The sequence below is a fragment of the Phocoena sinus genome, chromosome 9 (assembly GCF_008692025.1).
Source record: "Phocoena sinus isolate mPhoSin1 chromosome 9, mPhoSin1.pri, whole genome shotgun sequence".
NCBI lineage: Eukaryota > Metazoa > Chordata > Mammalia > Artiodactyla > Phocoenidae > Phocoena > Phocoena sinus.
Window position 1 is genome coordinate 97015549 of NC_045771.1, and position 21820 is coordinate 97037368.

The window sequence follows — 21820 nt, forward strand, 5'->3', positions numbered from 1 at the left end:
TATGACTTTTATTTCCCAATATTATTTCCAAATTCTTTGGGATTTGGAAACAAGAAACCGAACTTTCCCAAATCACAAGTTATTCTCTATTTTTCATAAGACTTCACTTATTTTTAAATAATAATGAGTGACCATAAAAATACATAAAGAATCATTTTTCTGCAATAAGGTTATAATAAAAGTTTCAAAGGTTTTCTGTTTCTAAAAAATCCAGTAATAAATCCATGCACATTTATTATGAACCAATATACTGTGGTAAGATTATGTATCAGAAAAACATGTAAAAATGATCTCTATCTGAATTAGTCATGGGATGATAAAAGACTTTAGGAGAGAGTGATATCATCACAATGGCGGAACAGGAGTTTTCTACTGTCATCTCCCCAAAGAACACCAATTATGATAACCACCCACAGACAAAAGAGCCTTTGTAGAAATCCAGGAGTCCAGGAGAGATGTTCCAGCACACCGTTGAAACAAAAAAGACCAAAACTACCCTGTGAGGAGGGTAAGAGGAAATGTTTGACTTAACGTACCATCTCTCCCACAAGGGGGCAGGGCTCAGTGCCAAGAGAGCCCTTCTTGCCCAGTGATTTCTCCTGCAGGGGAACATGAGAACATGTGAGTGCTTGGCTTCACCAGCTGTGTGGTACGCTGCCAGTGAGGCCCATTTCTCTGGCCCCATCCAGAATACCGAGTTGTGAGCTCAGGGCAGTGAGCGGCTAAGAGAAAAACAGCCAGGGGTCAGCAGTGAACACCTCAAAGTGACAGAGATCATACTAACCACTTTGTGCACTCTATTATAGGCCTGCCCATGAGCTACTGGGAATGCCTCTCCAGTGCATCCCCACACCTGGCTCCTGGGCACCCCCAGCACCCCACATGCCTCACCTATAAACCCTCCCACCCACAGACAGCTCCCTGAATGCTCCCCATGTCAACAAGAGCAAGCCTTTGCAGACGGCTAGTGAGCATGCCTAGAAAGCCAATTCAGGAGAAACCACAAACTTGAGCATTGAGCTCTGGCCTAGGGAAAGCAAAAGGGAGGCTGTCAGCACCCACTGAGCTTTGCAGGACAAAGCGAAGGCATACAAGCTTAAGAATTCTGCCACAAGAGAGTACAAGGAACGTGGAGCAAGTGTACGCATAGAAGAGGTATGAGAAAGCCTCAGAATCCCTGATGGGTGACAGAAGGTATTTCTTTCTAAAAGCCACTCAGTAAAGACTGGAGAAGGTGACTGCTTCTTCAAATGTGAAGACACAATGCAAGATTTCAAGGAAGATGAAAACTCAAGAAAACGTAACAATACAAAAGAAACAATATTTTCTAGTAGCCAAACCCAAAGAAATGGAGAACAGCAATTTACACAATAAGAATTCAAAGTAGTTGTTTTAAGGAAGTTCAGGGAGCTACAAGAAAACATAGAAAGACAATTCAATAAAATCAGGAAACAAAACTTTTTTTAAAAGAAGACAAGTTTAATAGAATGATAGAAATTAAAAAGAACCAAACAAATTCTGGAGCTGAAGAATACAATGCATGAAATGAAAAATACAACAGAGAACATCAAAAAAATGAATCAAGCAGAATGAATCTGTGAAGTAGAAGGCAGGAGGACTGTTTAAATTATCCATTCAGAGAAGAACACAGAAAAATGAAGAAGAATAAGGAAAGCCTATATGAACTACGGGACACCATTAGGAGAAATAATCTATGTACTACTGCAGTCCCAGAAGGGGAAAAGAGGGAGAAAGGGCAGAAAGCTTATTTAAAGAAATAATGGCTGAGAATTTCACAAATCTGAGGAGAGATCTGGACATCCAAGTTCATGAAACTCACAGTTCCCCAAAAAGATTCAATCCTAAATGTCTTTCTCCAAAACACATTTCAAAACTGTCTAAAAATCAAAGACAAAGAATTTTAAAAGCAGTAAGAGGAAAAAAAATCCTCACTTATGAGGGAATTCCCATAAAACCATCAGTGGATTTCTCAACAGAAACCTACAGGCCAGAATAGGGGGTAAGATATACCCCAGGCACAAGTACTGAAAGATAAAAAACTTCCCATCAAGAATATTACCTGACAGGGACTTCCCTGGTGGCGCAGCAGTTAAGAATCCACCTGCCAATGCAGGGGACATGGGTTCGATCCCTGGTCCAGGAAGATCTCACATGCCGCGGAGCAACTAAGCCAGCGCGCCACAACTACTGAGCCTGTGCTCTAGAGCCCGCGAGTCACAACTACTGAAGCCCGTGCACCTGGAGCCTATGCTCCACAACAAGGGAAGCCACTGCAATGAGAAGCCCATGCACCACAACAAAGAGTAGCCCCCGCTCGCCGCAACTAGAGAAAGCCCACACAAAGCAACGAAGACCCAACACAGCCAAAAATTAAAAACAAACAAAAAAAATTACCTGGCAAAGTTGTCCTTCAGAAATGAAAGAAAGATTAAGATGCTCCCAGGCAAACAAAAGCTGGAGTTCATCACCACCATACCTGCCTTACAAAAAATGCTGAAAGGAGTTCTACAAGCTGAAATTAAAGGATGCTAATTAGTAACATGAAAATATACAACAGACTGGTAAAGTAAGTATGTAACCAAATTCAGAATATTTTAATACTGTAATATGTTGGTGTTTTAACCACTTAACTCCATATATAGAATAAAGGGCAAAAGTATGAAAAATAACTATAGCTACCATTAGTTACTTGTAAACTAGTTATAAATTCTGACATCAAAAACATAAATGATGGAGAGATAAAATGGTCATTTTTGTATGCATTCAAAGTTAAACTGTTAACAGCGTAAAATAAACTGTTATATCTACAGATGTTGTAATATAAGCCTAATATTAACAAAGGAAGAAAACCCTGCAGTAGGTAAAGAAAAAATAAAGAGAAGGGAATCAAGCTATGGAAAATCATCAATTTACAAAGGAAGACAGCAGGAGAAGATAGGAACAAGGAAACTATAAAACAGCCAGAAAACAATAAGACAGCATTAATAAGTCCCTACCTATCAATAATTACTTAATGTAAATGGATTAAATTTTCCAATCAAAAGGTACAGAGTGGCTGCACAAATAAAAAACAAGACCCAACTGTGTGACGCATATAAGAGACAAACTTCAGCTTTAGGTACAAACATAGTCTCAAAATGAAGGGATAGAAGAGATATTCCATACAAATGGAAACCAAAAGAGAGCACGAGTAGCTGTATTTATTTCAGAGAAGATACTTTATCCCAAAAGTTGAAAAGAGAGACAAAGAAGATTACTATATAATGACAAAGGGGTCAATTCACCAAGAGGACAGAGCAACGATATGTGTGTTTGTGTATATGTACATCTAACAATGGTGCAACTACATATCTTAAGCACATAAAAAGGGAGAAACAGACAACAGTGTAATAATAGTAGGGGACTTTGGTGCCCCACTTAAATGGATAGATCACCCAGACAGAAAACCAGTATACAGAACATCCCACCCCCAAAGCAGCAGAATACACATTCCCAAGCACACACAAAACATACTCCAACTCAGATCATACATGCAGTCACAAAACAAGTCTTATTTAGCAAATTTAAAAAACTGAAATCATACCAAGTACCTTTTTCTGACCTAGATGGTATGGAACTAGAAATCATTAATAGGAGGAAAACTGGAAAATTCAAAAATGTGTGAAAATTAAACAACACATCCCTGAACAACCAATGGATTAAAGGAGGAATCAAAAAGAAAATTTTAAAAATCTTGAAACAAATGAAAAAGAAAACACAACATACCAAAATGCATGGGATGCAACAAACGCAGTTTTAAGAGGGAAGTTTACAGCTCTAAATGCCTATATTAAGAAAAAGAAAGATCTCAAATAAACGACCTAAACTTACACCTCAGGAAACTAGAAAGAGAAGATCAAACTAAGCCCAAAGTTAGCAGAAGGGAAGAAATAACAATGATGAGAGCAGTAATAAGTAAAATTGAGACCAGGAAAATAACAGAAAAATCAACAAAACTAAGAGCTGGTTTTTGACAAAATAAACAAAATTCAAAATCCTTTAGCCAAAAACAGAAGACTCAAACAAAATCAGAAGTGAAAGAGGAGACATTACATCCGATACCACAAATACAAACGATCAGAAGAGACTACTATAAAACAACTGTATGCCAACAAATTGGGATAACCTAGATGTAATGGACAAGCTCCTAGAAACAAAAACCCTACCAAGACTGAATCATGAAAAAACCGAAAATGTGAACAGACCAATAAGGAGCAAGGAGACTGATTCAGTAATTTAAAAAACTCCTAACAACAGGAACAGCTGGTTTCACTAATAAATTCTACCCAATATTTGAAAGAATTAATAACAATCCTTCTTAAACTCTTGCAAACAACCAAAGAGGAGGAAACTCATTTTACCAGGCCAGCATTATCCTGATACCAAAGTCAGATACTGACACTACAACAGAAGAAAACTATAGGTAAACATACCTGATGAATATGATACAAAAATTCTCAGCAAAATACAAGCAAACTCAATTCAATAGCACATTAGAAGGTCACCATGTTCAACTGAAATTTATCCCCAGGATGCAAGAATGGTTCCACATCTGCAAATCAACAAATGTGACTTAACAGAATGAAGGTTGAAAATTGTAGTATCATCTCAATAGATGCAGAAAAATCATTTGACAAAAATTCCACAGCCTTTCATGATAAAGACTCTCAACAAAGAGGGTACAGAAGAAACATACATCAACATAATAAAGGCCAGACAACAGTTAATATCATACTCAATGGTGAAATGCTGAAAGTCTTTCCTGTAAGATCAGGAATAAGACAAGGATGCCCATTCTCACCATTCCTATTCAACACAGTACTGGAAGTGTTAACCCAAAGCAACTAGTCAAGAAAAGGAAATAAAAGACATGCAAATCAGAAAGAAAGAAGAAAAGTGTCTCTGTTTGCAAATGACATGACCTTATATATAGAAAATCCTGAAGACTATACCAAATATCTGTTAAAACTAATCAACAAATTCAGTAAAATTACATGATACAAAATCAACATACAGAAATCAACTGCATTTCTATTCATTCACAACGAAATACTGAAAAATGAAAACAATCCCCTTTATAATAACACTGAAAACAGTAAAATACTTAGAAATATATTTAACCAACAAGGTGAAAAATCTATTTTCTAAAAACTATAAGACACTAATGAAAGAAACTGAAGAAGACACAAATAAATGGATTATATCCCATGATCATAAACTGGAAGACAACACTGTTAAAATGACCATACTGGGACTTCCCTGGTAGTCCTGTGGTAAAGAATCTGCCTTCCAATGTAGGGGACGCAGGTTCAATCCCTGGTCAGGGAACTAAGATCCCACACACCACGGGGCAACTAAGCCTGCGCGCCACAACTACTGAACCCGCGCGCCTCAACAAGAGACCCCACATGCCACAAAACTACAGAGCCCACACTCTCTGGAGCCTGCACACCACAACTACAGAACCCACGCGCCACAACTAGAGAGAAGTCTGAGTGCTGCAACTAGAGAGAAACCCGAGCCAACCGCATGCTGTTACGAAAAGATCCCACATGACTCAACAAAGATCCTGTGTGCCACAACTAAGACCCGACGCAGCCAAATAAATAAATAAATAAAATGACCATACTACCCCAAAGCCATCTATAGATTTAATGCAATCCCTATGAAAATTCCAATGGCATTTTTTACAGAAATAGAAAACAATTCTAAAATCTGTATGGAACCATGAAAGACTTAAATAACCAAAGCAATCCTGAGAAAGAAAAAAAAAAAACACACTTCCTGATTTTTAACCATATTACAAAGCTATAGAAATCAAAACAGTATGACACTGCGTTAAAAACTGACACATAGATCAATGAAACAGAATTGAGAGCCCAGAAATAAACCCATGCATATGTGGTCAACCAATATTTGACAAGGGAGTCAAGAATACTCAATAGGGAAAGGACAGTCTCTTCATTAAATATTACTGGGAAAACTGGATATTTACACGCAAAAGAACAAAAGCAAAACCCTCTCTTACACTACTCACAAAAATGAACTCAGAAATGGAATATTGAAGACTTAAATGTAAGACCTTAACCCATAAAACTGCTAGAAGAAAATACGATTAAAAGATCCTTGACATTTTCTTGGTGATGATTTTTTTAGATATGACACCAAAAGGAAAAATCAACAAATGGGACTACATCAAACTAAAAAGCTTTGGGACTTCCCTGGTGGAGTAATGGTTAAGAATCTACCTGCCAATGCAGGGGACACAGGTTCGATCCTGGTCTGTGAAGATCCCACATGCCATGGAGCAACTAAACCCATGCACCACAACTACATGCATTCTAGAGCCCATGAGTCACAACTACTGAGCCTGCACACCACAACCACTGAAGCCAGTGTGCCCTAGAGCCCGTGCACCACAACTACTGAGACCATGCACAACTACTGAAGACCGCGTGCTCTAGGGCCCGCATGCCGCAACTACCAAGCCCGTGTGCCACAACCACTGAAGCCCGTGCACCTAGAGCCTGTGCTCCACAACAAGAGAAGCCACTGCAAAGAGAAGGCCGTGCACCGCAACGAAGATTAGCCCCCGCTCACCAAAACTAGAGAAAGCCCACGCGCAGCAACGAAGACCCGATACAGCCAAAAATAAAGAAAATTTTAAAAAAAAACAACTGTTGCACAGCAAAAGAATCAACAAAATGAAAAAGTGATCTACAGGACAAAATATTTGCAAATCACGTATTTCATAAGGGTTAATGTAAAGAACTCATACAACTCAATAGTAAAAAGCAAATAATCTGATTAAAAAATGAGCAGAGGACCTGAATAGACATTTTTCCAAAGACATATAAATGGCCAACAAGTACATAAAAAGATACTCAACATCACTAAATATCAGGGAAATGCAAATCAAAGCCTCAATGAGGTATCACCTCACACCTGTTAGAAAGGGTATGATCAAAAAACAAGAGGTAAGTGTTGATAAGAATGTGGAAAAGGGAACCCTTGTGTATTTTGGGTAGTAATGTAAATCGGTAGAGCACTATGGAAAACAGTGTTGAGATTCCTCAAAAAATTAAAAATAAAACTGCCATATGATTCAGCAATCCCACTTCTGGGTATACTTCCAAAGGAAATGAAATCACTGTGTCAAGAGATATCCATACTCCCCATGTTCATTACAGCATTATTCACAATACTGAGGACATGGAAATAACCCAAGGATCTACTGATGGATAAAAAATGGATATATAGAGCTTTCCTGGTGGCACAGTGGTTGAGAGTCCGTCTGCCAACGCAGGGGACGCAGGTTCGTGTCCCGGTCCAGGAAGATCCCACATGCCGCGGAGCGGCTCGGCCCGTGAGCCATGGCCGCTGAGCCTGTGCGTCCGGAGCCTGTGCTCCACAACGGGAGAGGCCACAACAGTGAGAGGCCCGCGTACCGCCAAAAAAAAACGGATATATACACATACACTAGAATATTATCCAGTCATTAAAAAAAATGAAGGAAATTCTATTTGGGACATCAATGGACCTTGAGAGCACTATGAGGTGAAATGAGTTAGAGAAAAACATTTACTGTCTGATATCACTTATATGTGGAACCTATAAAGCCAAACTCATAGAAACAGAGAATGAATGGTGTTTGCCAGGGACTGGGGATTGGGGAAATAAGAAGATACTGGCCAAGAGGTACAAATTTCCAATTATAAGATGAATAAATTCTGGGGATCTAACGTACAGCATAGTAACTACAGTCAATACTGTGTTATATACTTGAAAGTTGCTAAGAGAGTACATCTTAAATGTTCTCACCACACACCCACACACAAATAGCAATTATGTGAGGTGACAGAGATATTAACTAACCCTACTATAGCAATCATTTCGAAATACACGTGTTCCAAATCATCACGTTGTACATCTTTTTTTATTTTGGAATATAGTTAACAATGTGCTAGTTTCAGGAGTACAGCAAAGTGATTCAGTTATACATATAGATGTAACTATCCTTTTTCAAACTCTTTTCCCATTTAGGTTATTACAGAATATTAAGCAGAGTTCCCTGTGCCATACAGTAAGTCCTTGTTGGTTACCTATTTTAAATATAGCTGTGTGTACCTGTCAATCCCAAACTCCCAATCTATTCTATACCTCCTCCCGCCACCCTTCTCCCCAGTAACCGTAAGTTCATTCTCTAACTCTGTGAGTCCGTTTTATAAATAAGTTCGTTTGTATCACTTTTTTTTTTAGATTCCACATATAAGTGATATCATATGATATTTGCCTTTCTCTGTCTGACTTACTTCACTTAATATGATAATCTCCAGGTCCATTCATGTTGCTACAAATGGCATCACGTTGTACATCTTAAACTTACATGTTATACATCGATTATACCTCAAGAAATCTGAGGGGAAAAAAAGACCTTATAAAAGAAACATTAATACAAAATAAATGCCAAATAAAAATCCTCGTAAAAATCCTTGTAAAATATTTAGAAGTTACCATTCTAAAAATGAAATTTTTTAATGTACCATGTATTACTTGTCCTGTTCAACAGTCTTTCATAACAAATATTCCAGATGCAGAAAAATTTCATTCATTTGTGTTGACATTGGTCAAATTCAGAGTGTATCAAAAAGCATCCCTCAAGTTGAGTGTTAGGGTACACATTGCTTCATGTAAACTCCTATTTTTTTTTTTTAACAACAAACTATTTTGTCTGCTTACTCTGGTTTTGGTTTTGCTTTGAAATACCGCTTTTACTATTTCAGCTTTTAGATTAAGTTCTCATTTCATATTGGAGTATTCCACAAAAACTTTCAAACCTTCTTTTCAATTCCTGTTATTTCCACAAAAAAAAAAAAAAAACAAACCCACAGTCTATTAGAGAATATGCTGAACTTGAAAACACCAACAAACATTATTGGGTAATATTTATATATACAACATTGAGATCTCATAGCAAGGTTAACAGTACTACGCAGAATATTATGTTGTAACTGCCAGTTTACAGATTTATTTTGCTCCCAAATTTGTTATTTCTTGGGACACCACTCATAGGATTTATAATGCATATAAACTTATTTTACTTGTAAGAATACCTGTTAGCAGCAGGTAGAGCAATGAAAACATATTTATAAGATGGCAAGAACTATGAGTAAGACCAACTGATTAAACCGTGATGCTTTTCTCCCAGATGTTTCTGTCTCAGTTCCTAGACCTTTACTTTCTACTCAGTGTCAGCATGCCCCTTTCTTGCTTTCCACTTGATGCCAGTGGAACTCTCAGAACCAATGGTATCCAATAATATGTCAAGCTGTAATTCTTGGGAAATTTTTAAATCCTTTTTTATTTTCCTGATTTTTTAAATGACTTTCCTCAGGATTTGAGATTCAAATAAACATAAAATTTCCTGAGAAATTCTAGGAATGCCTTCCCATAAGGAAATGCTACTCTATCCAGAGATCATTGCTTTGAGCCTTCAGCATCTGTCCCAAGGTGAACAGCATCCATTGGGAGTTACTAACCAGCAATATTCACCCAGTCTTCCTTATTTTATCGCCCTCGTATCCCAATTTCCAGGAATACCTGGCACTGCCCAGTTCTTGAGCTTCTTGAGGATTTACAGGGTAAATATAATTAGTTTCAGTTTTTCCTTCTGCCAATTTACGGGTCATGATTCTTGGGGGTCAAGATAAATTTCCATTCACTCTTGCTTGGGCTTTTCAGTTTTTCAAATTGTACTGTTCTTATCTCCTTTCCTAACGTTCTGTCCTTTGGATCTTTACTAGTTTTAGTGGGGTTTCAATAGGGAGCAAGATCAGGAGTCAATCTACCATCTTAATCCAACAGGAATCTTCATTTTAACAAGTATCTTAAGTGACTGTGTTGCAGGTAGTCTCAAAACACACTTTCAAACACTAAACTAGAAGACAGTCAGGAGAAAGTGCCCAGAAGAGTGAAAACACTGAGAAATACTTGAAGAAGCTGAGACGGTTTATCAAGGGGAATATGCTGGGAGCTACAACAGCTACTTCAACAGCTAAAGAGCTAATGGCGGAAGAGAAGTTAGGCTTGTTCTCTATGCCTCCAAGGAAAGCTAGAACCAGTGTGGGAAAACTGCAAACCAGAGATCTGGTACAAGATAGAGAAGGACTTCTTAACAGACAAAACTATCCCAAAGAGGAATGAACTGTCCTGGGAAGCAAGAAACTCAAGAACAGGCTGCACAGCTATCACTTATTCGGGATGCCACCAATAGCATCTAAGCCCCAGATGGTGGTGTGGTCCAACCGGTTGCTGAGGCAAGACTCACACACGTGAAAAACAAAGAATGCATAATTAAACGCTAGAAGGATGAAATTACAAAAATAGAGTCATTTTAGACACACTGCGTGAAAGCTCTCAAATACAAAGGATTAGGCACACTTGGAATATAACAGGTAATGACTGCCTGGTCCTAAATTTCCTTTTCTTAGTCAGAACATAAATTTATTTTCCACACAGAATCTGAACTGAGATGTGCATTTATCCCTAGATTTATGTTGAGGTGTTGAAAAGTGACAAAGTGATGAGTTCTTGATTGCTATGAAAATGTCCCCATGAGCCACAAACTTTAATTACTAAGCCATCATTTCTTTACCTAAAATGCATGTTGGCTTAAAAACAGGTCTCCCTCCCTGTTCTGTTCTCCTCCCCTCCTCCAATCAAGGAATAAAGAGAGGACGGAGCACAGTGAACAAGGGAACTGGCATGATGTGAGGCTGGAGCAGTAAGCAGAGAGGCCAGATCAGGGGGTGGGGCTGGAAGGGAGGATTGTTGTGGATCAAGTCAAATATTTCAGGTTTATTCTAAGTATAAAGGCAAACCATAGAAGAGTTTCAAGCAGGAGTTTGACGTGATCAGGTTTTATATTTTTTAGAATATCTTTTGTGTGAAGAATAAAGTATTACACATTTGGGCAGACCAATTAGAAAGCAGTATCCAGGTGAGAGAGAAAGGTTGTGTGGACTAGGATGACAGAGGTAGAGATGAAGTAACCAGGTTTGAGAAATTCTACCTGAGAGGTAGAAATAAGAGAATGCTGAGAGGTCTTAAAGATGATCCCAAGTACCCTGCATGAGCATCTGGATAAATGGTGGACCCAGTTCCCAGGGAAGTATATACTGTCAGATGTAAACTGCTGGAAGTATAAGGAGAAAAGGAACCCCTTTTTGAGTGGATTAGGTTTGAAAACGTGTGAGTCACCTAAGTGTGAATGTCTCACAAGCTCCGCTTCATCATTTCTCACTGAGTATCTCCACTAAAGCTTCAAACTCAGGATGCTGGCAATCAAAATCTTATCGTTCTTCTGCATCTGCTCCATCTGCTAATTAATGCCACCAGTTGTGAGGGATGTTACAGATGGGGTTCCTACCTGTGACAAAGAAGGTTGAAATATAAAACACCTGAGGTCTCACTGATATGACTTATTCCGTGACTCACAGATTCATCCGTAACACTGGAGTTATTCTTGCCACAAAGGTTAACCTTAAAGTTAACTCCTACCTCTGCCTGCAAACATTTAAAACTATTTGAAAACAAATATGAAAGAATTAAAGGATGATTTTATCCACAGACTGCTTTGCTAGAAATAAGACAGACTTTGGAACTGATCCAAAGAAAACAGATTCTAGAGTTAAATGTTAATTCTTAATTAACTGTCCTGTTTTCCTGAAGTAAAAACTTAATTATTGATATTTTCCAGCAGACGATCTTTACGTCCTATTATAGCACAACACTGCCACCTTCTGGAAGGAATCACAAGGAAAATGTTTTTATTCCTAATCAAGTTTGTGAGAAAGTCTGCAAGTTTCTGAAAGAAAATGAAAAGGGATTATGTTTATTTTATCTTTTTTAGCTCCATCACATTTGGATAAAAATCACTGGTAAAGAGAAAAAAAAAGGGACACAACCTTACTGTTTCCCTAAATAAAAAGCACAAAATGACATTTACTTTTTTGGTTTTGCTTACCTGGGTGAGGGAAAGGTGATGATGAAGAGATAGCAAAAGGTAGTTTTTGAGGTGAGGTATACCTTGGTTATAGTTGCCGTTACACAAATCTATACATGTATTAACATTTACAGAACTAAGGGGCTTCCTGGTGGCACAGTGGTTAAGAATTCACCTGCCAATGCAGGCGACACAGGTTCAAGCCCTGGTCCAGGAAGATCCCACATGCGGCTGAGCAACTAAGTCCATGAGCTACAACTACTGAGCCTGCGCTCTACAGCTCATGAGCCACAACTACTGAGCCCATGTGCCAGAACTACTGAAGCCCACGCGCCTAGAGCCCGTGCTCCACAACAAGAGAAGCCACCGTAATGAGAAGCCTGTGCACCACAACGAAGAGTAGCCCCCGCTCGCCACAACTGAAAGCCTGCGTGCGGCCGCGAAGACCCAACACAGCCAAAAATAAAGTAAAATAAATTTATTAAAAAAATAAAAATTCACAGAACTAAACCAAAAGGTGAAAGTCAATTTTACTATATGATAATTTTTAAAAGACAGATACAGACTAAGAAAATAAAAATAGTGCCATATGTTTATAGAAAGGAGAAAAATCATAAAGTTAAAATACAAAAGTATTCACGTAAAATTCAACAGTTTTGCCATTTATAGCCCAAAGGCCTGTGGCCCAAATAAAATCTGAAAGGTCCTAATCTAACATAAGCATGTTGAAATATTTAAATATGGACCTGGAAGTGTCTCTAAAGGCTACTGACGTACACTAGAAGTAAATCACTTTGTCCCCAGTATCGAAAAGTCTAATGAAAGGTAACAATCTATTACCAAAAACTAGGAATTAATATTCACCTTTGTCTGGTAACCTCAAAAAAAAAGTCTTACAAAGGCATTTTTATGGGATTGTGTTTTGTCTTACTCAAAGAGCTGAGGCATAAACAGGCCAAGGTGGGTACTCAGCATCTATGTAATCTTGGTATTTGCTGGATGCTAGGGAAATCACATACAAATCTAAGTTATATTCAAGTTCCAAGAGTCTGGAGCATCCAAATGCATTTGGGGACCTTTCTAGTGCATCTGTAGATGCCAAATGCCATAAGGTGCCAAGAGCCCACAAGATGGATGATCAGGTGAGAGCCCAGATGACAAATGGACCCAAACTGAGAGCAAAAGTCACATTAACATATTTGTTCCTTCCATCTCTCCTGATAATACGCTTGCTGTTTACCATGGGGTGTGGGCTGTAACAGTGATGAGGAAATACTAAACAGGAGTTTATGAAAGATGTTGCAAATGAGGGGGAGGGGAAGAGGGAGGGTCTGGCAGGCATGAGATCTTAGTTTTCTAAGATCTGGTTGAGTCATACTGCTGTCTATCTACACTTCCCCATTTATCTCAGGGAGGCCAGTTACTGCGAGGGATCCCCGTACCCAAAACAACTTACACTTCCAACATCAGGGGAATCGTTGAAAAAATGCTTGTACAGTAATAACAGAATAATAGTGGCCATTTCCCATCCTTCACTAGTTAATGACATGGATACCTCTGCACCGGCGGAGGTGAACTTGCTTGTCAGAAGCAGCAGTATTCACAGCATACCTGAGTAACTGCCAGAGTACCCAACTAAAGCAGCAGGATGGTAACAGAACAATCCAGAACTTTGCAACAAGTATGCGAACTCACCTCCATCTTACCATCTGCCATGATGAGTAATTTGCCCAAAAAGACTGAATACACAGAGTTAACAAAAAAAAAAAAACAAACAAACAGGAGCTTAGATCATAAAGAAGTTTAGGATTTGGGAACCTATCCAGATAAACCTGTTATTTAATCTGAATTCTAGTACATAATTTTAAAACTCCAAGATCTCCAAGTCCTAAGACAAAAACCCCTACATCCCTTCAACTAGGAGATGGCTCTTTGAATTTATAGTTTTAGAAAGGTAAATGTGGTAATTAATACTTGCCTAAATTACACATTTTATTTAAATCTCATATTTTATGTGAATGACGAAAAACACTGAAGCATATGAATGTCCCTCAAAATATTAAACAGAGAACTACCCTATGACCCAGCAATTCCACTTACGGTACACACTCAAAAGAGCTCAAAGAGATAACTGTACCAATGTTCGAAGAAGCACTAGTCATAATAGCCAAAAGATGTAAACACCCCAAATGTCTATGAACTAATGAACGGATAAACAAAATATGATATAGGCATACAATGGAATATTATTTACCCTTAAAAAGGAAGAAAATTCTGCAATATGCTACAGTATGGATGAACCTTAAAGACATTATGCAAATGAAATAAATCAGACACAAAAGGACAAATATTTTATGATTCCAGAGGCAAAAGGTAGAATGGTGGTTACAAGGGGCTGGAGAGAGGGGGGGGATGGGGAGTCATTATTTAACAGGTATACAGGGTTTCGGTTGAGGAAAATGAAAGTTCTGGAGAGGATGGTGGTGATGGTTGCACAACAACGTGAATGTACTTAATGTCACTGAATTGTACAATTAAAATGGTTAGAATGCTAAGTTTCATGTTCTGTACATTTTACCACAATTTAAAAAAACAAACACTAGAGCAAGAAACACAGAGTCCTCCTAACAAATCAGGCCACAGGGAAACAATGAAGCCCTAGATATTGCATGTAAAATAGAAATGCAAATTTTCTAAGGAGCTACAGTATGTAGCTCTCCTCAGAGAGCTACATTTACTCAAAATGTTCAGAGACCCTAAAAATACCTGAATTACTACTACCTTTAAACCAATGAAATGAGAAAAACAAACACTAAAATAACGTTAACAGGATTTTATAAAACTACTGTTCCCAGCATGCCCCAATCAATACAGAACCAGCAGTTACATTCAAGCTCTGCACACATAAAATCTTCAAATAAACTTCTGCTGGCATGTAATAAGTACCTACTATTTGATGACCAACTGTCCAATACAGCTCTCACAAATCTAATGCAGTAGACTAAACATGACGATGAGAATAAGGAAATAACTTCTAGGAGTCCATTTGAAATAGAAAATTAAATGAACCAATAAAGCTGAAGCAGATTTTAGCATATTTTTCAAGGCAGAGAGATAGGGAGGCACAAGTGTCTGAAACAATGAATGCTCTATAGGCACACCTTGGAGATATTGTGGGTTCGGCTCCAGAACACAACAACAAAGCGAATATTGCAATAAAGTGAGTCACACAAATTTCTTGGTTTCCCAGTGCCTATAAAAGTTATGTTTAGGGCTTCCCTGGCGGGGCAGTGGTTGAGAGTCCGCCTGCCGATGCAGGGGACATGGGTTCGTGCCCCAGCCCGGGAAGATCCCACATGCCACAGAGCAGCTAGGCCCGTGAGCCATGGCCGCTGAACCTGCGCGTCCAGAGCCTGTGCTCCGCGAAGGGAGAGGCCACAACAGTGAGAGGCCCGCGTACTGCAAAGAAAAAAAAAAAAAAAAAAAGTTATGTTTATACTATACTGCAGTCTATTAAGTGTGCAATAGCATTGTATCTTAAAAAAAGCCAATGTACGTAACTTTAAAATACTTTATTGCTAGAAAATGCTAACCACCGTGTGAGCTTTCAGACGGTTGTAATCTTCGTGCTGGTGGAGGGTCTTGCCTTGGTGTTGGTGGCCGCTGACTGATCAGGGTGGTGGATGCTGAAGGCTGGGGTGGCCGTGGCCATTTCTTAAAACAGACAACAATGAAGTCCGCCGCATCGATTCACTCTTCCGTTCCCAAATGATCTCTATAGCAGGCAATGCTGTTTGACAGCATTTTACCCACAGTAGAACTTCTTTCGAAATTCGAGTCAATCCTCTCAAACCCTGCCACTGATTTATCAACTAAGTCTATGTAACATTCTAAATCTTTTGTTATCATTTCAACAATCTTCACAGCATCTTCACCAGGAGTGGATTCCATCTCAAGAAACCACTCTCTTTGCTCATCCATAAGAAGCAACTCCTCATCCACTAAAGTTTTATCCTGAGATCACAGCAGTTCACTCACATCTTTAGGCTCCACTTCTAATTCTAGCTCTCTTGCTCTTTCCACCACATCTGTAGTTATATCCTCCACTGAAGTCTTGAACCCCTCAAAGTTATCCATGAGGTTTGGAATCAACTTCTTCCAAATTCCTGTTAATATTTTTACCTCTTCCTATAAATCATCAATGTTCTTAATGGCAAGTAGAATGGTGAATCCTTTCCAGAAGGTTTCAATTGACTTCACCCAGGTCCATCAGAGGAATCACTATCTCTGGCAGCTCTACCCTTACAAAATGTATTTCTTAAATAGTAAGACTTGAGAGTCGAAATTACCCCTTGATCCATATGCTGCAGAATAGTTAACAGGCATGAAAACCACATTAATCTCATTGTACATCTCCACCAGAGCTCTTGGGTGGCCAGATGCACTGTCAATGAGCCGCAGTACTTTGAAAGGACTCTTTTATTCTGAGCAGTAGGTCTCAACAGTGGGCTTAAAACAGCCAGTAAAGCATATTGTAAACAGATGTGCTGTCATCCAGGCTTTGTTGTTCCATTTAAAGAGCACAGGCAGAGTAGATTTAGCATAATTCTTAAGGGCCCCAGGATTTTCGGAATGGTAAATGAGCACTGGCTTTAACCGAAAGTCACCAGCTGCATTAGCCCCTAACAGAGTCAGCCTGTCCTTAGAGGCCAAGCATTGACTTCTAACTATAAAAGTCCTGGATGGCATCTTCTTCCAAGATAAGGCTGTTTCATCTACGTTGAAAATCCACTGTTTAGTGTAGCTACCTTCATTAATTATCTTAGCTAGATTTTCTAGGTAACTTGCTACAGCTTCTACATCAGCACTTGTTGCTTCACCTTGCACTTTTGTTATGGAGACAGCTTCTTTCCTTAAATCTCACGAACCAACCTCTGCTGGCTTCAAACTTTTCTGCAGCTTCCTCACCTCTCTCAGCCTTCGCGGAATTGAGGATTGTTAGGGCCTTGCTCTGAATTTAGGCTTTGGTTTAAGAGAGTGCTGTGGTTGGCTAGATCTTCTATCCAGACCACTTAAACTTTCTCCATATCAGCAATAAGGCTGTTTCGCTTTCTTATCATTTGTGTGTTCACTGGAGTAGCACTTTTCATCTCCTTCAAGAACTTCTCCTTTGCATTCACAACTTGGCTAACTGTTTTGTGCAAGAAGCCTAGCTTTCAGCCTATCTAGGCTTTTGACACGCCTTCCTCACCAGCTTGTCATTTCTAGCTTTTGACTTAAAGTGAGAGAAGTGCAATACTTGTTTTCACTTGAACACTTAAAGGTCAATGCAGGGTTATTAGTTAACCTAATTTCAATATTGTTGTGTCTCAGGGAATAGGGAAGCCCAAGGAGAGGGAGAAACGGGGTAACGGTCAATTGGTGGAGCAGTCAGAACACACATAACATTTCTCATTTAAGTTCACTGTCTTATATGGGCACGGTTCACGGCACCCCGAAACAACTACAATGGTAACATCAAGGATCACTGATGACAGATCACCATAACAAATATAATAACAATGAGAAAGTTTGAAATATTGTGAGAATGACCGCAATGTGACACAGAAACACAAAGTGAGCAAACGCTGTTGGAAAAACGGCGCCAATAGACTTGCTTGATGCACGTTTGCCAGGGACCTTCAATTTGTAAAAAGCACAGTAACTGCGAAGCACAAAAGAATGAAGCACAATAAAATAAGGCCTGCCTGTAAAGTTAAATATAGTACCGTGGACTCAGATGTCACACTAACCAGGGAACTACTGTGTCGGTTTCTGTAACTCCCATCATTTAAGAACAGTATCCCAAACTACATCAGTACCCCAGAGGCCTTTTAAAGGAAAAGACTGACAGTCTTTGACTATACAAAAATGTAAAGCTTTAGCACAGTAAAAGATACAAAACCAAAGTTTACAAGCAAATAGACTGAAAATATCTGCCCCACATCTAACAGTCAATAGGTTAATATCTCTACACAAAGAACTCGTACAAATCAATATGGAAAAGACAAAACTCAGTAGGGAACGGGAAAATTATATAAACTGTTTCCACTTGCTGCATTTTTCAAATCGTAAAATGCTGCTCACAGGTTCTTCCCATCAGTTTTCCTGGGCCCAGTATTTCACACATAGTAATTCACTCTAAATTACTCCGCAGATCTATAACGTGGTCTCTAGGAAGAGTAAAAATTAACCTCATGTGTTTTCCATTTACAGGAACTATAGCATAATCCACACGACTGTCATATATCTGATAAGGGACTTGGACCTAGAATATATAAAGAACTCTTACAACTCAATGATAAAAAGCAAATAGCCAAATTTTTAAATGGGCAAATGATATGCATAGACATTTCTCCAAAGAAGATATACAAATGGCCAATAGCACATGAAAAGATGCTCAACCGTCATTAGCCATCAGGGAACTACAAATCAAAACCACAATGAGATACCACTTCACACCCACTAGGATGGCTAGAATTTAAGAAAAAAAGAAAGAAAGCAGATAATGACAAGTGTTGGCAAGGATGGGAAGAAATTAGAACCTTCATACACCGCTTACAGGAATATAAGATGGTGCAGCTGCTTTAAAAAAGTCTGGCATTTCCGCAGAATGTTAAACGTAGAATTACCATACAACCCAGCAATTCTGCTCTTAGGTATATACTCAAGAGAAATGAAATCATGACGTTCACACAAAAACTTGTACATGAATGTTCACAGTAACATTATTTGTAAGAGCCAGAACAACCCAAATGTCCATCAACTGACCAATGGATAAATAAATCATGGTATAGCCATACAACGAAATATTATCTAGCAATAAAAAGGAATGAAGTGCTGGTACATGCTACAACATGGATGAACATGAATGTTAAGTGAAAGACAATCAAAAAAAGGTCACATACTTTATGATTTCATTTATATGAATTGTCCGGAATAGCTGAATATATATTCAGTAGATTAATAGTTCCTTAGGTCTACGAGTGGGGTGGGGTAAGGAGGAAATCAGGAGAGCCTGCTAATGGGTACAGGGCGTCTTTTGGAAGTGATGAAAATGTGTTTAAATTGATTGGGGTGTTGGTTGCACAGCTTTGTGAATGCACTAAAAATTTATGTGTATTTTATAATTCTATAGTGTGTGAACTATATCTCAGTCAAGCTGTTATTTTTCAAAAGGACTATAGATTGGGCTGGGTTGTTTTTCCACATTATATCCCCAGCTCCTAAAACAGTGCCCGCAATATCGGGAATTCAATAAATCTTGACTGAATGGAAAAAATAAATTGCCAAATGTGGGTAAACCATTATAAAACTTTGTCATAGCCAAAGAGATGAAACTACTGCAGGTTGGCATGACAGGGGACAAACAGTGTGTGTGCTTCCATGAAAGGAGATGAGACTGAAAAACTCAGCAGAATCAAGACCCTGAAGGGTCTTGAAGCCAGCCTAAGGAATCTGTATTATCCTGAAACAATGGGAAGACCGGTAAGATTGTAAGCAGAGGATTAACACGGTCAGATCTGTGTTTTAAATGTGTAAAGCCTAGGTAGAGAATTACTACTTCTATCCAAAGGTGAAGTAGAGAAACACCCCTCAGGTGAGAGTAAGGAGCAATTAGGGGAAGAGACCAGGAAAAGAAGTAAAATATATTTATGGATTTTTAAAATTACAGCTACTGAGCGCTCGTGCTCTCTCCCCCTCTCCCTCTCTCTCTCACACACACACAGGCACAGACTATCACACACACTTACACAAACACCTGAAAATCACTTACACTGAAAATCACTTCTATCGTCAGCCCCTGTATGGAGCTCAAATGTGACGAGACAAAAACTATTAAGACCACCGAGCCAGAAAATTCCTTTCTACAATCATCTGGGCAAGGTCGTCCTCAGACTGTTGTAACTTGGGACCACCGACAAAATGTCCAGTTCCACCTCTTCGACAGGACCCCACCTCTTCACAAACCTGCTCCTGGGAACGCTCAACAAGGACCACAGGGCTAGGCCACCGTTAGCTACACAGAGGGGGTCGGGGGAGGGGAACCTTGTAGCAGCCCGAGGCGCTAAGCCAACCACGGGCCCCCAAGTGCCAACCACGCTGTTGCGGGAGGTGGCGACCCGGCGACGACAGCAAAGGTGGCCCTGAGGGGCTCCCCCTGCAGCAGCCCAACCCAGCGTGCAAACGCGGCCTTCAGGACCTACGGGAACAAAAGCTTCTGGGGGTGAGAGGGACCCGACTCTATCTCCCGCGGTAACGCTAACCTGTCCTCCGTAGAAGTACCACGCCGCCGCAAGCGTGACGACTCCTTCCGGACGTGGGGCGTGGGGAGTGGGTGGGGGTAAAAGCCGGCGGGGGGGCCACACTCCTCGAGGAGCAGTCGAGACTTCCGGCGTAGCCTCCTCGCGCGGCTAGAGAGTCGGGACGCGAGTGTAGCTGGAGGAGTGCGGATCCCCACAGTGCGTCCCGCGCTGAAATTAACTTAGCGGCCAGGCTTCTCAGAAGCTCGTACTCCAGCCGGGAGGAGGTTTGTCTCCTCAAATCTCCGTTTTTTGTTTTCTGCGCCCCGTTAGCCTGCAACATACGTTCAATCCAGCAGCGGTTGCCGAGGAAATTTAACCGCTGTTTCGTGTTGTCCCCTCGCAGGGATCTGGTGCTTTGGTTCACCTCCAAGTATGCGAAACCCCGGGCCATATGAGCCCGGCTCTGGCACTAAAGTCCATCTTGCCCTACTCGGCTGAGAAATTTGGCAATACTCATTTTTTTATTCATTAAATATTTATTAAATTATTACTGTGCTCCAGATAATGCATTGCTAAGGGAAAAAAAACTGTAATGTTCTCTCTTCGCATGGAGTTTACTAGTAAAATGGATTAATAGTAGTATTTACCTAATAGATTTGTCCTGAGGATGTAAAGCGCTCAGAATAGTCTGGCACTTTGTAAGTGCTCAATAAATGCTAGTTATTATTGTTTTCATCTTGATCATTCCATTGCTATCGTCACTAGTAATAACGTCATCCTTTACTTTTTCAATGTCAAGCTTGGAGTGTTAACCTACGACCCAGGCCCTTAGGCTCTTTAATCAGTAGAAATTGGTAGAGGCCAGAGGAGAATTCTACGCAAGGCTTTGTGGGGCTCCTGCTGCAGTAGGAAGGAGTGAAAACAAGAAACAGGTGCAGCAGAGTGAGCTGCTTGGGTCTTTAAATGGGGTAACAAGGAGGCCAGGTCCATGGGCTGGGCAGGAGGCATAGTTTAGGTGGTCTGCCCACCCCTTTGGTGGTGCTGTGTGCTGGGATCACGTGCAGTACCCTTCTTCTGCTCACAGCACCTCAGAAGTGGCAGTTGGTTTGTGGACTTTTTGTATCTTATTGTTCATAATTGCCCCAACTGCACACGTGTGCAGTTATTTTTAGTCCCTTATAGTTTCTTTGTATTCTGTTGCTCCAGAAAATGAGACCAAGCACTTCAGTAAAGGGTCCCAGTTTCCAGCCTATCTCACAAGTACCTATCTCACAAGTCACCTAAACTTGATGTGTTCCATAACCAGACTAACCAAGTTTAGTCCAAGGCAGTGGTCTTCAAATTCTTGATCACACAACCGCATTAGAAAACTAGATTATATACATGTACTATCTATGGTATTGATATGGTATTGATTCATGCTTACAAGAAAGTTTCCAACACATTCTCCTCTTGACATGGAAACTTCTAG

The 21820-nt window shown here is 39.8% G+C and overlaps 1 protein-coding gene across 10 annotated transcripts in view; it reads right to left on the bottom strand.

The window, feature by feature from the left end:
- LOC116759471 (cytochrome c oxidase assembly factor 1 homolog) overlaps positions 1-21820 on the bottom strand; it is a 157993-nt gene that overhangs the window by 81464 nt on the left and 54709 nt on the right. For 2 of the 10 annotated variants that reach the window (XM_032643288.1, XM_032643291.1), the window contains exon 1: positions 20371-20423. The exons of 1 other annotated variant lie outside the window; for it this stretch is intronic. The gene's annotated coding sequence lies outside the window, so the exon portion shown is untranslated. Of the gene's footprint in view, positions 1-19880; positions 19902-20074; positions 20256-20279; positions 20303-20370; positions 20435-21820 lie in introns of those variants that run through there. 7 more of the 10 variants (XM_032643290.1, XM_032643286.1, XM_032643289.1 and 4 more) reach the window with 7 other exon arrangements.